Raw genomic sequence first — 15,225 nt, forward strand, 5'->3', positions numbered from 1 at the left:
GTGAAATATCTGTTGCTTAAATATACATATTAATATTTATTCTCTTTTAAATTTTATGAAATTATTTTCATATAAACTAATAACAAAATTAAGAAGCTTTGATATTAGTAAGCTTTTAATTTACCAATCATAAGTAGCACATGGGAATGAGAAGCTTATAAGCTTTCCTTATCTACATAAGAAAGTCAGTCAAGCATGTCCATAGCGACGTGCAGTAAGTCGTAATTAAAATATCGCACCCATGCTAAAAAAGATTGCCAGACAAAATACCCCATCTGTTTCCCTCACTCACAAAATAATCTTTAAGCTCGCTTTTTTGTTTTTAATAAAAAGGTCTTTACAAATATGTTAAGCTGCTCAGGCAACTGCCATCTAGACCTTTTCGACACCCCTGCACACAGCTTCTCGTCTCCCATCGTCCCTCAGCCCTGCTCTTCGGTTTCATAGCTCAATTCCAACTCGATTCGTCCACGTCTACAAATCAGAAAAGCGTATCGCGCACGTGTCTGCAATATGCATTAGCACCAAGTAATGCCCATTTTAGCGTTTTCCCGCTAGATTCAGCTTGTTCTTAAATTCACTGAGCAGGCCAATGCAAAAACATATTTCTTTACTTTGAAAATGTTAATATTTGCAATTTGGTTCTATTTCTAAATATATTACTTATATTTTTTTTTTAAATATGTGTATAAAAAATTAAACAAGTTTTCTTTTAATCATTTATTTGTTATGCATATTTGCACTTTTCTATGCATATTTTACCCTTAAGGACCATCTGTCGGAGGACACGGTGGCTCAATGCACGAGATAATGAATGCGATCGCTAGCCATGGGAGAAGACCAATTTCCTTGAACTGCATTTTGCTTGATTCGTTGTTTTAACAATAACATTTTTCTCACCGTCTGAGCCTCTTTTATATCAAACACGGTGTTAAAAATCGCATTAAGAATAATAAAGCAATTTAACCGTTTTTTAGCTTTGCCAATCGAATTCTTCTCAGTTATGTCATTTGTCTAACTTAAGCGTGAAAATATTTCTTCTCTATTATAATTTATAAAACACGTAATTTAAATATCAGCTACTTAAAAATATATTTAAGTTGCATCGATATAAACACACTTCTTAGCAGCACAGTTATGCTTTCCTTACATAAATGCAACATATTTCCTTTCAGCTTTAATCCCTCGCTTTAATCCATTGTACTTGATACTTGGTTCATGATTCTAGCCACACATGCAGCACCACACACAGCTACAACCACCGAGAAAAGACTATATCTGTTTAGTATTGATTGCAGAAATCGAGACTGACCAACCCTCGAGTGGCTGAAAATTGATTTGGAAATCTTTTGAAGAGTTGTACACAACATTTATTTTCCGGAACATCCAAAATTAGAAAATACAAAGCCTAACCTATGCATACGCATACATATGGTATATATAATCATGTTTGATCCATTTACTTGCAGTCCTTCATGATCTCCCCAATGGCGAATGGCAAAGTTTTGGTCTTGATATAATCCAAATGTCGAACGGCATCAGTGAATTCACCCATGGATAGTGGGGGCACTGGTTCGATATCCTTATAGATCTTCGATTCGATTAGTATCAATTGAAAGTTGATCAAGTCCACAGCTGATCGCATCTCGTCCACATCCACATTGATTCTATTGTTATTATCGACACGTTTATTCGAAGTCTCGATTTTACTTTCTTTCTCCTTGAGCATCTTCCGCTTCCGCAGATTGAGGAGCTTCCTCAAGAGATACAATATTGGCAAGATTATGAATAGCAGCCCATACATTTTGCTTTGACTAATCCATTCCAGCATTTTGGCTGACGTTTAGAAAATATACGAGTACATATGACTGGGTAAAAACTACTAAAACAATTATTCAGCTCCATCAAGCTACGTACTACCAAGGTTATAATTATGTCAAAGAGTACTAGATCGACATTATATAGGAAAACAATGCCTGTCGCTTTCAATTAAGTAAAGCGTATTGAATATGATATTCAATAGGATACACTTGTTCCACTCTGACACAATTCTGACTTTTCACATAAGCCGCCCCACGCCCTATGCTCCTCGCTTCATGGCTCCCTGGCTCCGTACCCCTTGGCTACCCGGCTGTTCGGCTGCTTGGCTCCTGGTGTGCTGCCACTTGCCCCAGTCACTCGCCTGGCAGTCAACCCCTTATGCGACACGAAACCAAATCCCCGACCCATGTCCGGAACGCAAATAAACGATAAAAGCGCAGTCGTTGCGAATAACACTAACAATAAGTAGCGAGAGGCGAAAATGAAGGGGGCAAGGCGTGGAGGTGAGCCGAGACGAGGCGACAAACGAGGCGAAAGCCGACAGGCGTCGGCTGCGAGCCGAACGAACCAACGAACTGTCGCACTCGCCGACATACTCACTCACTCGCTCACTCGCTGTTGGGCCGGCTCGTCCGTCGTCTGCTCGCTGTTTGGCTCGACAAACGCGGGAGTTGCCTGGGCGCCCAGCAAATGCGGCAGCTGGATGTCTAGAATTTCACAAGGGATGGCAGTGGCAGAGTGTAAATGACAGAGCGAGAGCGAGAGAGAGAGAGAGAGTGCGCGCCAAAGTTGAAAGTTAAATTGATTTGAGCCGGGTGGCTATGGCCGAAGGGTTGGCTTGGCTTTGGGCTTGGCTCCACACACACACACACACATACAAATGACTTTCAGCATGTGGAAGCCGCTGCTTAGCATGTTTCCTGCCATTAGATGGCGCCACGTGCGCAGTGAGAGAGCGTTCACTCGATGTGTGCTCTCTCTCTCTCTCTCCAACACACAGGCACTCATACACAGACACAGTTTCGCCTGGCCGCTTGGCTGAAAATGAGGCGCAAATTTTGTGGCAACCAAAAAAAGGTTCAACAAATGGTTTGGCTCGATACCAAAACCGAAGCCGTAACCGAAACTCCTCACATCCGCTGCCCCCAGCTCCCAGTCCCAAATTTTCAGCCACCACGTGCCACCCACTATTTAGTAATGACACAAAGTTGTAATAGACGAGGGGCAGGCGGGCGTAGCTTTTGGTGTGCATAAAAACGTGTGGCATCATTTTTCAGGCTGGCCACGGGGGCGGTTCAGGGTGTTTTCTGGCTTTTTGGGCGCACAGCAATGCACGCAGCTGAGCAGCAGGAATCCCACTGAAGCGGGGCGTCCATTATGATGCCCATGCTCCTCCAGTTGGCTGGCTCTAGCGCTATCTCTGTCGCACGTGCAGTCGTTTGAAAATTATGTCAACGAGCTCTGTTGATTTTCCATTTTGCCTGCTTTCATTTTAGCCTGCTTCCTGCCTGCCGTTCGCCCTTGTTGCTGCTGCTGCTGCTGCTGTTGTTGTTGTTGTGCCGTTTGTTTTTGTTGTTAATGCTGATGTTATTTGGCATTTGCCGTTGCCGTTGGTGCTTTTGTTGCTGTTGCTGTTGTTGTTGTTGCTTTTGCTTTTACCGCCGCCTGTCGCTGGTTAATTACATTTTACAAAATTTGCTGTCAAGTAGTTAAGTTGGGTTAAGTCGAGCGCGCAGCGCAGCGCAGCTGACGCCAGCAGCGACTGAGCGACTGAGCGACTGGGCGGGCGACTGTGGCTGTTGTTGTTACGGTTGTTGTTGTTGCTGGTAAATTTAATATTCGATTTTATAATTTTTATACGCTGACCTTTTTGCATTTGTGGCATTTTCTTTTTAATTATTTATGTGCGGGACCGTTTTGGCTGGGTAGGAGGGGCGTGGTGCTTGTTTTGCTCTGTGGCAAATTAAACGAAAATCGACATATTTAATTATGCAGACAGGTGCCTGTAATGCGGCATTGTAATACAATGCTCGGGGCAGGAGCCAAAGGCATAAAGAATTAACTAGCTGAGCCAAGGCATTAATATTTCCATTTCCACAGCTGAGCTGTCAACCACTCAGATTAAGAATTTAATAGGACAGAAATCAACTTGAGCTGAAATAGTTACACATACACACACACATACACTAACACACAAGAAAGCTTTCTAGACTCTACGTAATTCCAGCAGCAATAAAAACTTTCATATAATTTTTTACTACTGTATAGATGTGTGTGTGTGTTAGTATGTGTGTGTGTGAAAAATTCAACAAAAATATTTTTAAAAGCTCAAGACGAGCAACACAGACGTTAAGTAAAAAACTGCACTCTTACACTAAAGTAAGAGAGAGATGCATTTAGGGACAGAAAGGAGAACAGAGGGAGATAGCTAGAACAAGTAAAAAGGACAAAGAAAACAGTAGATAAAGAAAATGTACAAAAAATCATAGAAAAATCGACTAACGAAAAATTTAAATACGACTTGCGAATTATCTACAAGAGAAAAGTAAAGTAAAATATTAAAAATATATATAATATTCTAAATAACTAAATTATATAATTAATGTATGCTGGACTTGTACATATAAATATTCAAATATATGTATATTAGCTTTAATTAAGTTAAGTTCAGCTTACCGGTTTGCCTAGTCGTCTATGCCTGATGTGTCCTGTTGCGCTAGGGCATGAAAGCTTGGAGAGCAAAAGACAAGCAACGAGACAAGCAAAAATGAAAATGAAAAGAAGGCAAGGAAATAAAAAAAGTAAATAAAAAAGAAGGAGAGAAAGAAAAAAAAAAAAAAACGATAGCGCAAAATGTTACGCTTGCATTTCAGCCGAAGTGAGCTTGAGGGGATAGCCAAAGAGAGGGTCGTGGAGTGGGCTGAGGTGGGATGCGGTGTTATTTGGGGAATTGTTGGCCTGGTGTTGGAGAGCATGTGGCTCCTACAATGACAGCAGAGGCAGCCGAGTTATTGTTGTTGTAGGTGTTGCTGCTGCAGCAGCAACAGCCGGCGAAGGACGAAAGCGATGAATGGGAGGTGGAGGAGAAGGTAGAGCAGCAATAGCAGCAGCAGCAGCAGCGGTAGCTTGATGTGGAGCAGCAGCAGCACGATGAAGGCATTAAGCTGCTACACACAAACACACACATACGTGCACCCACGCAGATGGCAGACATTATGGGCAGCAGAGGCGAAGGATGCGTTTGCCATGAAATACGCACACACACACATACACACCAACACCAACACCCACACAAACATACACATACACACCCACACACACACCCACACACACATAAAGAACTTGGCAAGAAACTTGCGCGGCTTTTCACAACGGGAGGCAACTGGCATATCCATGCCAAAGCGATAGAAGAAAAACCCAACCAGCCAGAGACACACACTCACATGAATGCACACATACACACACGCACACACACATTGGCACTCACATGCCAGGACAAAATGGCAACATAACTGTAGTGAAAATGTCAAGAGAGAGAAAAGATATTAAAACGTATTTGACTTCTGCGAGTTTGCGGATGAGGCGAAGAAGGAGACGGAGACGGAGAGGGAGAGGGAGCTGAAGAGAAGACGCAGACGTAGACGAAGGACACGAGCAGGATGTGCGCCAGTGTGGCACAATGAAAAATATATAAAGAAGCCGCACATACAAACACACTCACACATACATACACACGCACACACTCGTATGCACATACAGCTTATGACAAAAATAATAAAAATGGCTCAAGAAACGAAGCAGCTGAAAAGCAAAACGAAAACAGCGCAAAAATATAAAGCAAAGTAAAATAAAAGTAAAGCAAAAGCAAAAAATAAAATAAAAAGCGAAATACAAGTATAAAAATGAATTTTAGATGACAGTCAAAGTGCTTGTGGAGCGCCGGAGGGGTGCGGTGCGGTCCGAAGGTTTGTCTTTGCAGTTAAGCAGACGAGTAAATGTTGTCCTTATTGTTGTTGTTGTTGTTGTTGCTGCTGCTGCTGCCGTTGCTGCTGCTGCTGCCGTTGCTGCTGCTGCTGCTGCTCCTGACGAGGCTGTCGTGGCTGCTATTTTATACCAAAGACGTTGGGAAAAACTGTGAAACGGGGCGGTGGGCAGTGGGCGGGCCAGGGAGCAGCAGCAGCAGCAGCAGCATTGCATAGCAGGAGCAGCAGCAGTAGCAGCAGCAGCGGCAAAAAAGTCAAGAGAAGCGACAAAAAGTGGAAAGTTTTATGGGCAACAGCAGCAAAAATTGCAATATACCATGGCGAGGACTACGACGAGGACCCTCCTGACGTGGATTGGCCATGTGCGTTGGTGGGGCAAGAGGCGCTTGGCTAGCCTTGTTCTCTGCGGGGCTGAGGTGATGAGGCAGCTGCCTGATGTTGATGGCGTTGCCACTGCTGAGGCCCTGACAACCAACACGAAAGCTGAAGACAGTGGCGCATCGAGAAAAGAGAACTGAAGGGAGTTTTTTCTTTCAAATGAAAAATCGCTAGATTAGCTAAGGTAGCAATCGTTTTATTATGAGGATGAAGATGAGAAAAACAATGAATTAAGCATATTGTAAAATAAGCGAAAAGGCTGAACATATAAGAAAGAGGTAGGAAAATCTTTAAAAAACCGTCATGAAAAGGCAAGAAAGAGAAAAATCCAAACCGTTCGATTGGGCAGATAAAATAGATAATGTTAACAAATACCCAAGGACGTTCAAGGACTATCCAAAAATACATCAAAAACAAATAAATATAGCCAATATAAATAGCTTTATTTAGCACAATACGCCTACATTATAAATAACTCTGTATACCACCTAGCTATTTTAATATAAATAGATTCCAGCTACGTTAAAATAACCAGACAAGTCATTCTCCTTTCTGCCATCCCTCTGCAAAAGTCAATTAGCCTGCGCTCCTGACCTCTGCTCTGGCTGTGTATACATCGATACCAACACTCATGCCACACACATAAGCTCTGGCATTCACTCTGGCAAACACTTCCCACACCCACAAAAAAAAAAAGAAAAAAAAAAGAAAAAATGAGAGACACAAAATGATTTCGTTTCTTGGCACGAGTTTGGGTAAAACTTCGACAATGCTGATGGGGAAACGTTAGCAGAGCAACTTACAAATTAAGGCTTAAATAAGATGCCGTCATCCCAGCCAACGTGCCCCGCTCTTTCTCCAGGGACTGCGCTGGCAACATATGTTTGTCGAAATCCCTCAATAAGTATATTTCCCAGCTGCAGGAAAAAACCGAGAATGGTAAAAGAATACAACATAAAAATAAATCATACGCCTCATCAGGCCCAAAAACGAGCCAATACCGTAAACATTATTCAACTGCAGCGCACCACTGGCAGCTCCATCCGACCAACTCCAGGTCACCCACCGCCCAGTCGCCTGCCCGCTTGCCCGCCAGCCCTTGCCCCTGGCCGCTCATCCTTGCGCCTGGCGCTAATAAATGCTTATCGAAGACGCATAAAGCGAGTAAATTCGCAGCCATTAAACGAGCATAAAACTCAATGCCCGTTTGGGTACTAGGCTACTAAAATGTGGGGGTCGACAAATCAAAGTACAAGCAAAACAGCCCCATGAAAATCCGCCCCAGCCCCAGTCCCCCCTCCCTACTTTGACACTCCCTAAGGCCGCAAAGAGCTGTGAAATAAAACCAGGCAAAGCACCGACAACGGCTACAATGAAACCCAAAGCGGCTCCCAGGCGATTTTAATGCGGGTTTGGCGTTACGAACTGAATCACACAAGGCCCACCCAGACCCACCCGAAACCGCCCAACGTTGACAGCATACAAAGTAACTTAAATCGAAACAATAAAGCGGCAACTTTGTTCGAGCAAAAATGCAAAAAGGAGCAAAGCATAAAAAATGGGGACAGCGGGCAGTGATCGGGCAGATGCTGAAAGGAGGATGGCGATATGGTGGCAAAACTTGCCAAAGACGGCGAGAAAAATGACAACAAAAAAAAAAAAGAGACGATGAAGAGAAGAAAAAACATGGAAAATGCGCAAATAAATGAATGAATAAAAGCGAGCCAAGGCACAGAGCAGCGCAAGAGCAGCAGAAGCTTCTACAAAGAAATTACAAAATTTCAGAGGAGAAAGAGGTCCACAGGAGCAGCAGTAGCAAAGGACTTGCATGATAATAGGGAGAGAGAGAGAGAGAGAGAGAGAGGAAAAATATTAATAAATCGCAGCTACTGGAATGCTTGCAGCTACTCGACAGTGGATATGGCCAAGTGCTCTGGGGGTGCCGCAAAGTGCGCGTACAATGCGGCGTATGCGTAATATGCCAAGTGCTAAAACAAAATAGCAGAAAGCAGCTAAAAGTGCTGTGCAGATAAGTAGCCAAATAGAAAATTGAGGAAAAATATATATAAATTCAGAGATAAATGGAAAGATTTTATTTAAATAGATATATTAATACTCTAATATGTAGATGTTTCAAATAGATACATTAATAATAATTTTATATAAATAAAATATGAAAATAAATAGCGATACAGACATTTTAAGAATATATAAATGGGGGCGATCTATATAGATAAACAGGAATATAAACAGACAGTAGATAATCACATAGATTTTCAATAAACCGGTAGCAAAATAATCAGATAATAAATAAATAAATTGTATTTCCTATAAATCAGTTTTTTAAAAATTTTAACTCACCCATATATATTGCATATACATATATACATAGTAATCTATATATAGCTGCAGCTAATCTTACCCTAACTTTCAATTTGATTGAACCACTCAACTGCTTTATCCCATTTAGCTCAAACCAAACGTTATTCAATATTCCAATTGGTTAAACTGAATTGAACTAAATACAAATTATTGCCCATCTGTGACATTAGTGGTACGTGAAGGACTTGTTCACTATTTCGAGTGCTACAAAAATAATTGATCAAATTTCGAGCCCAATTCCATTCGTGGTGTGGCACTTGAGTTTGAGTTTGAATTGAATTGAATTCAATTGCCGGCCACGCTCGATGGCTCAATGCCCGTGAGCCCAATGACCGCTAATCATAAGGATAACACCTAATCAACCGCAGAGCGGACGCCCACAAAATCGAAACCGAGAGGTTTTGCGCCCAAAAATTAAATGAAACGTTGATAAGGCGCAAAAGGGCGCACTAAACGATTAAATCGAATGAGCGAACAAATGAGTGAGTGAGTGCCCCGATTGCCCTTCATTCAGGCATACACTCGCACACACCCACAAACACAGCAGATATATACAGTCGTGCATTCATGCCAACCCCCGGCAACACCCTGTGCTTGCGCTGTGGACGTGCCCGACTGACTTTCGGCACAAGTGCGCAGCGATGGCGAAAAGTGAATTTTCCGCCGTGCGGTTGTCAGGCACGCAGCGGGAACGACACTGGTAGGTGGGTGGGGCGGCCTTTTGGTTCAGGAGGTGCAGCAGTGGCGGCGGTAAGAAATTGCTAGCTGAATAATTTCAGCAGCGACGCTAACAGCAGCAGCGACTGCGACGGCAACTGCGACAGCATAGCTATCAAGCATGTCAGCTGCGAGAGTGTGAGCGTGGCCAAAGTCAGCTTAAAGCGCGACAGAGAAGGAGAGCGCAATCGAAGCGAATGGCCAGACGAGACGAGACGAAGCCGAATGCTGTATTGGGTGCTCGGCTCTCGTGTTCGGTTTGAGTGCGAGGTTCGGTCAGGCAGACAATGTTTTTCACGTGCCATTGCATGTGCACAGCCAGTCGCACTCATACAAATCACTTAGTGTGTGTCTGTGTTTGTGTGTCTGCCTGCGTGCAAGAGAGAGCAGCACGCGTTTTACTGCTTCTGAGCGCCTGATCTGCAGGCAGCGTGTTGCGTTCGTGTGTGACGTTCTGTGCGGCTAACTGATTGACGTTGACTGCGATGCCGACGCCGCTGTTTTGCTATTTGTTGCCGCCACGCGATGAGTGAGAAATGACTAAAGCGGCAGAGAGGGCGTAGGAGAGCGGGCCAAGGGGGCGCACTTGTAATTGTTGTTGCTCTGTCCTGGTTCGCTCTCTGTTTGCTTAACTGGGCTTGATTAGATTTTCGAGGTTAGATACATTACGAATTATTCAGCGCTCAGTGGGTGGCAGCACCAGCCCCTTGCACCCGTTGTCCCTCTCGCTATGCAGGGTCTGCCACTTGTTTCGCTGGCTGGCTGGCTGGCTGGCTCCTGCGAGGGCTGTTTATCGAATTTCTGACCAGAAATTCTTTGATTGTGTTGTAATTGTGTTATCCTTGTTGGAACGCCGGCTGTTGCTGTTGGCTGTTGGCTGTTAGCTGCCTGCCACTGTGGCACGTAGCACATAATTGTTACTATTAATATTTCATTGGGTGGTTGCTTCGGGACATTTATGGACTGTTTTTCCTCGCCTTTTTAGCAGGGGGGGTGTGTGTTTAATTAATCGACTTGCTGGCACTGAGTGCCAAATGTTCCTATTGTTTTTCGTTCGCCAGTCAAAATATTTGACTTGTAGATGTGGCTCTAATTGAGTCCCAGTCTCTCTGCCCTATCAGTGGGAGTAAAAGTTTTTATCGCTGTTGTTATTCGTGCTGCTTTTGCCCATCTGGCGTTAACTTCACTAAAATGATGTAAACCTAATTAAATTTCCAATAGCAAATGACGCTGTCCGCCCCCAAGCTGCCCCGCTCCTGTCCTAAGATTAGCCAATGAAACTTTGACGCAGATAATTGCGGCATTGCGTCATGCACAGCAAATTTTCCACAGAAAGTTTTCTGAAATCTATTGAGCTTTAAGTAGATTCTGGAAGTAAGTAGCAAACAAATGGGTGGGCTTCAGTGGGTATAGATAACTGTAAACTGAATTGGCCGTAATTCCAGGAAATGTATATGACGATAAGATAGAATATATCATATAAATTTACAAAGTAAATCCTATATTCTATCTTATATCTTTTATCTTCTATCTTCTATCTCCTATCTTCTATCTACTATCTACTATCCACTATCTAAAATCTACTATCTACTTTATGCTAGATCATCGATTGCTAACAATGTGAACCAGAATGATCGATATGTGAAACCAAGGGGACAGCTCATTCCCCACTTCACAAACTCACACACACACACATACATAGAGAGGACAAAGATGCTGGGTCATCGTCGACTGTCGACTGTCGTCTGTCGCCTCTCGTCGGTCCTCGGTCGTCGGTCGTTATCCTCATTGTCAATATCGAGAAATTTTTACACCCACGCACACACACAAGCGCAAATTGAATTATCCCCAACAAATAGAGCTTGAGCCGGAGTGTATGTGTGTGTGTGTGGGTGTCTATATAGATGTGTGTGGTTGTTGTTGCTGTCGTTGTTGGTGTCAATTGGGTGTCTGTGCGCTGGCATGTTGTGCTTTGTGTTGTCTTGGATTGTCTTGTGCTCTGTGCTGAGTTCACTCTGTGTATCTGCGAAACGTCAAAGTATCTTAATTAAATTTCATCCCTTAGCCAAAACGTAAAAATGTACAACAATTTCACGTAGCCCGGACTGACTAATAGACAATTTACGCCCACACACATACAGAGACTAGCAAACAGTCAAGACGCGACACAAAATGAAACGTTGAATGAACTGTGCGACAAGGACACTCCCCACAAATGTCCTAACCCATTGGCCGTAGACACGAGTGCACGAAATACAATTTCGCAAACATTTACACACACACACACACAAAGGGACAAACAACATGCCGTTTAGCAACACTGCCGGGCAGTGTGGGGTAATGCCAGCCAACCAAGTAGCAGTCAACTGTTATACCATTAAATAAAGTTGGCAACACTTAATGCACAACGACAACAAAACCAACAACTGACCCCCCCGCACCCGGCCAAGGGGTTGGGGCTGTAGTTGTTGCTGTCGCTTTACTTACTTGTTGGGGGAGCTCGAAGAGGGCTGCAAAACGTTTACCGATTTGTTGCTAATATTAAGCAGCCAGCCAAAGCGAAGCCTTCACTTTGAAGCACTGACATGAAACTCGACACAGAACCTATAAAATATGTAATGCAACAACAACAACAACAACAGCAACAACGACAACTTCACAACTGTTTTCGTTTAGACACGTTTATACGGTTGCCTTGATGCTGAAAACATATTAAACAATTACAAAAGTTTCAAATAAAACTTTGCTGGCTATAATCGGTTTTAAATCTAAGTAAACAGAAAGCTTCAGCTGAGTAGTTGTGCGGCAACTCTAGTAGATCCCATTGAGACTGCTCTGTACCTATATTTCACTTGAAACCTTAAAAACTTGGCACTTAAGCATCTCACTTATTCCTGGCTTTACTCCATTCAGTTCTTACTCTGCACAGTATTGTATCATGGACCCTATAAAAGTGAATCAAATCTGCTTAATAATAATATATTTTCGAATACTGTAAAACTGAAATGAATCTAGCAACTCTGTTCTTGGGCTAAATATTCCATATACACTACAATTTTTGGTAGACTATATATTGTATGAACGGACAGCATAAATTCAAACAAACTTAATCGGGCAACTCTGTTAAATAAAATTACTATATTAATATAAGCAACTGTGGTAACCCTGTTAAAATAGACCCTACATGTATTAATTATTTTTCGCTTCTATTTGCATACTCAGTTAATTAGACTGCGAGCTAATTGACTTAGATTACATGTAAAGCGTTGTCACCTGGCAGAAAATTGCAATAAGTGTCGCATAAACGAGATAATAGTCTTGCATGTATTAGCTCCATATGTGTGTGTGTGAGTGTGTCTATGTGTGTGTTTGTTAGCCATTTGTTTTTGTCGCTCGCCTCTGGCATACGTCTGTACATATAAACACGCCACGTTAGGCGACGTGCCAAGTTTCATGTGCAACTTCGTACCCTAAACAACAGCGAGCGAGGCGAACCACCCGACAGCCACCAAACCAAGCGATCCACTCGAACCACCCAGTTACTGGCTCCATCCAACAATTTACTACATATGCAGCGACAACAAAGCGCATGAATTTGTTGCCAGTTTGTGCCACCCGCAGCTGTGATGGCCACTGCGCTGCCTCACACCCACTCGCTTATCAGCCCCCCACTGCCCCTCGGGCACCCTTCAACCCATTCGCTACGCCCATGTCGCCGACTGTCCATGCACCGCAATTTGCGCGCAACAGCAACAACAATAGCAACAGCAACAGCAACAGCAAACAGCAACTGTTGGGCGACGCGTGATATCCTTTACACACAGACACAAGCCACGCCCACCGCTGTCCGACGCCCACAATCCTGCTGCTGTCCGGAGTTTTACTTATCCATAGGAAGCCGGCACTCACAGCTACCGTTCCGAATTGAATTAAACTCAAACTTTTACCAATTTACAAAAGCAACAGCAGGCAACACAGCAAAAAGAAAGGCCAACAGCAGGAGGTGGGCTTGGTGGGGGTGCGCTGGTGGTGCTGAGACGACGGTGAGGTGGTGGTGCAGCCAAGCAGCATAAGTGATGGGCAGGCAAGGAAGGCTGGCAAAGTTTTCGTTGGCAAAGCCAAGTCGAAGCTTATTTTCTGCAGCGCCTTTTGCCTTTTTGTTCTTTTGCCTATTTTCAGACTATTCTTATGCCACGCCCCCATTCCACGTTGTGCTTTCTTGTTGTTTCATTTTTCATATACCCTAGGCATTGTTGGAAGGAAAATGAGCGGTGAGAAACTGAACTAAAGATAATTATTTTCCCATTTTCTTGATACGGATAAGAATGGATTTTATAGATTTATTTTTGTAAAGCTTATATAGAGGATTGTTGAAAGTAGGAAAAACCAAATAGTTCTCATGTGAATGATTCAATTTTTATATATTATATTGCATCATTTGAAAACTTATGAAACCAGAACATTTCATTATAATTATTTGCATGACCAGCTCAATTCTGAGCTCAAGATATATTCTAGTCGAGCACTGCCCAATCTGGGGCTGTTATTTGTGTTTTCTTTTTTTGTGTATTTTTTGTACTTTTGCTCTTGCTGAAACACAATCTGCACCGTAAAAGAGCTTAAACCCTGTCAAGCCACCCATTAAGAGCCAGGCGCACATTTTGCGTGCTGGCATACCAACACACAAGGACACACACACACACATATACTCACGCACACAGTGAGCGAAAGAGATAGAAACTCTAGTCGGCTGTAGCTATATCCTGGCAAAGGACAACTATGACCGAGCTTTGGGGACGCAGAGACATGGCTAAGTTGTTTGTAGTTGCTGTTGGGGATTGTTGCTTTTTTCGGTTACTTTTGTTGGTTTTGTCCTGCTGCTGTTGCTGTTGTTGCTGTCGTTGTTGTTGCTGTTGCTGCTGTTGTTGGAAATTATAGCATGTCCTTTGGACTAGCATTGCTATGGCTTTTGGCCACAGCACTGGGCGCCATTTGGCAGTAGATGGAGCAAATTGTTGACTCGCTTGTGCTTTGACTTGCCCTGGCTCTGTGGCTATATCACTCTCCCTCTCACTCTTTCGTTCAGTCTCTCTCTTTCTCTCTCCCTCTTTGTTTTGCTTTCTCTCTCTCTCGCTCTCTATCTCTGTCTCTCTGTCTCTATTTGTGGACCATGGCCGAAATGAGTGTCCATGATTTCAACTGTGGCACAATGTTTGTCATCTGCTGAAATATAATCGAATCGAGCAGCCAAAAAGCGTACAATTTGAACAAATTTAGTAGCTAAGAGAGACAGAGATATTGAAATGAAATGAAATGAAAATGGCTGTGGAAACCACGAAAATGGGCAAAGCTGAGGATGAGCTGAGAGCTGAGAGTCAGATGAGATGAGTGGATAAGATGCGATAAACGTAAAGAGCTAAGAGCTGCGAGCTGCTAGATGAGAGATGATGACGTAGGTGGAGAAGGAGGCTAAGCGTTTTCAAAGATCTTGATTAAAGCAGCTCATGATTCTATGTGTTTTATGAAATAATGTTACATATATAAATAATGATTATTAACTTATTGAGCAACATATTAAATTAGAATCACAATCATCAGAAAACACAACCAAAAAAAACTAAAAAATAAATAATAATACGGATTTTGAAAATTCTAATCTTTAAAATAATCCAGGGAAACCTAAGTACTTAAGTACAGTTAAAGAATCTAGCTAGATAAAATACCTTAAAATATCAGATTTAAAATTAATAATTTTTGTAAATAGAAAAATCAGTAAAAAATTTATAAAATATTTGAAATACATATAAAGCAAAGGAGAATTAATTAATTAATGTATTGTTGTTTAATTGAGTTAATTACATAAATATATACGTAACTATTGCTATTACTAGCAATGTCATTATTATTATAATTCCAAGTACAATTATTATAATTAATTACTTTT

The sequence above is a fragment of the Drosophila mojavensis genome, unplaced genomic scaffold, assembly GCF_018153725.1.
Source record: "Drosophila mojavensis isolate 15081-1352.22 unplaced genomic scaffold, ASM1815372v1 contig_74, whole genome shotgun sequence".
Taxonomy (NCBI): Eukaryota; Metazoa; Arthropoda; class Insecta; order Diptera; family Drosophilidae; genus Drosophila; species Drosophila mojavensis.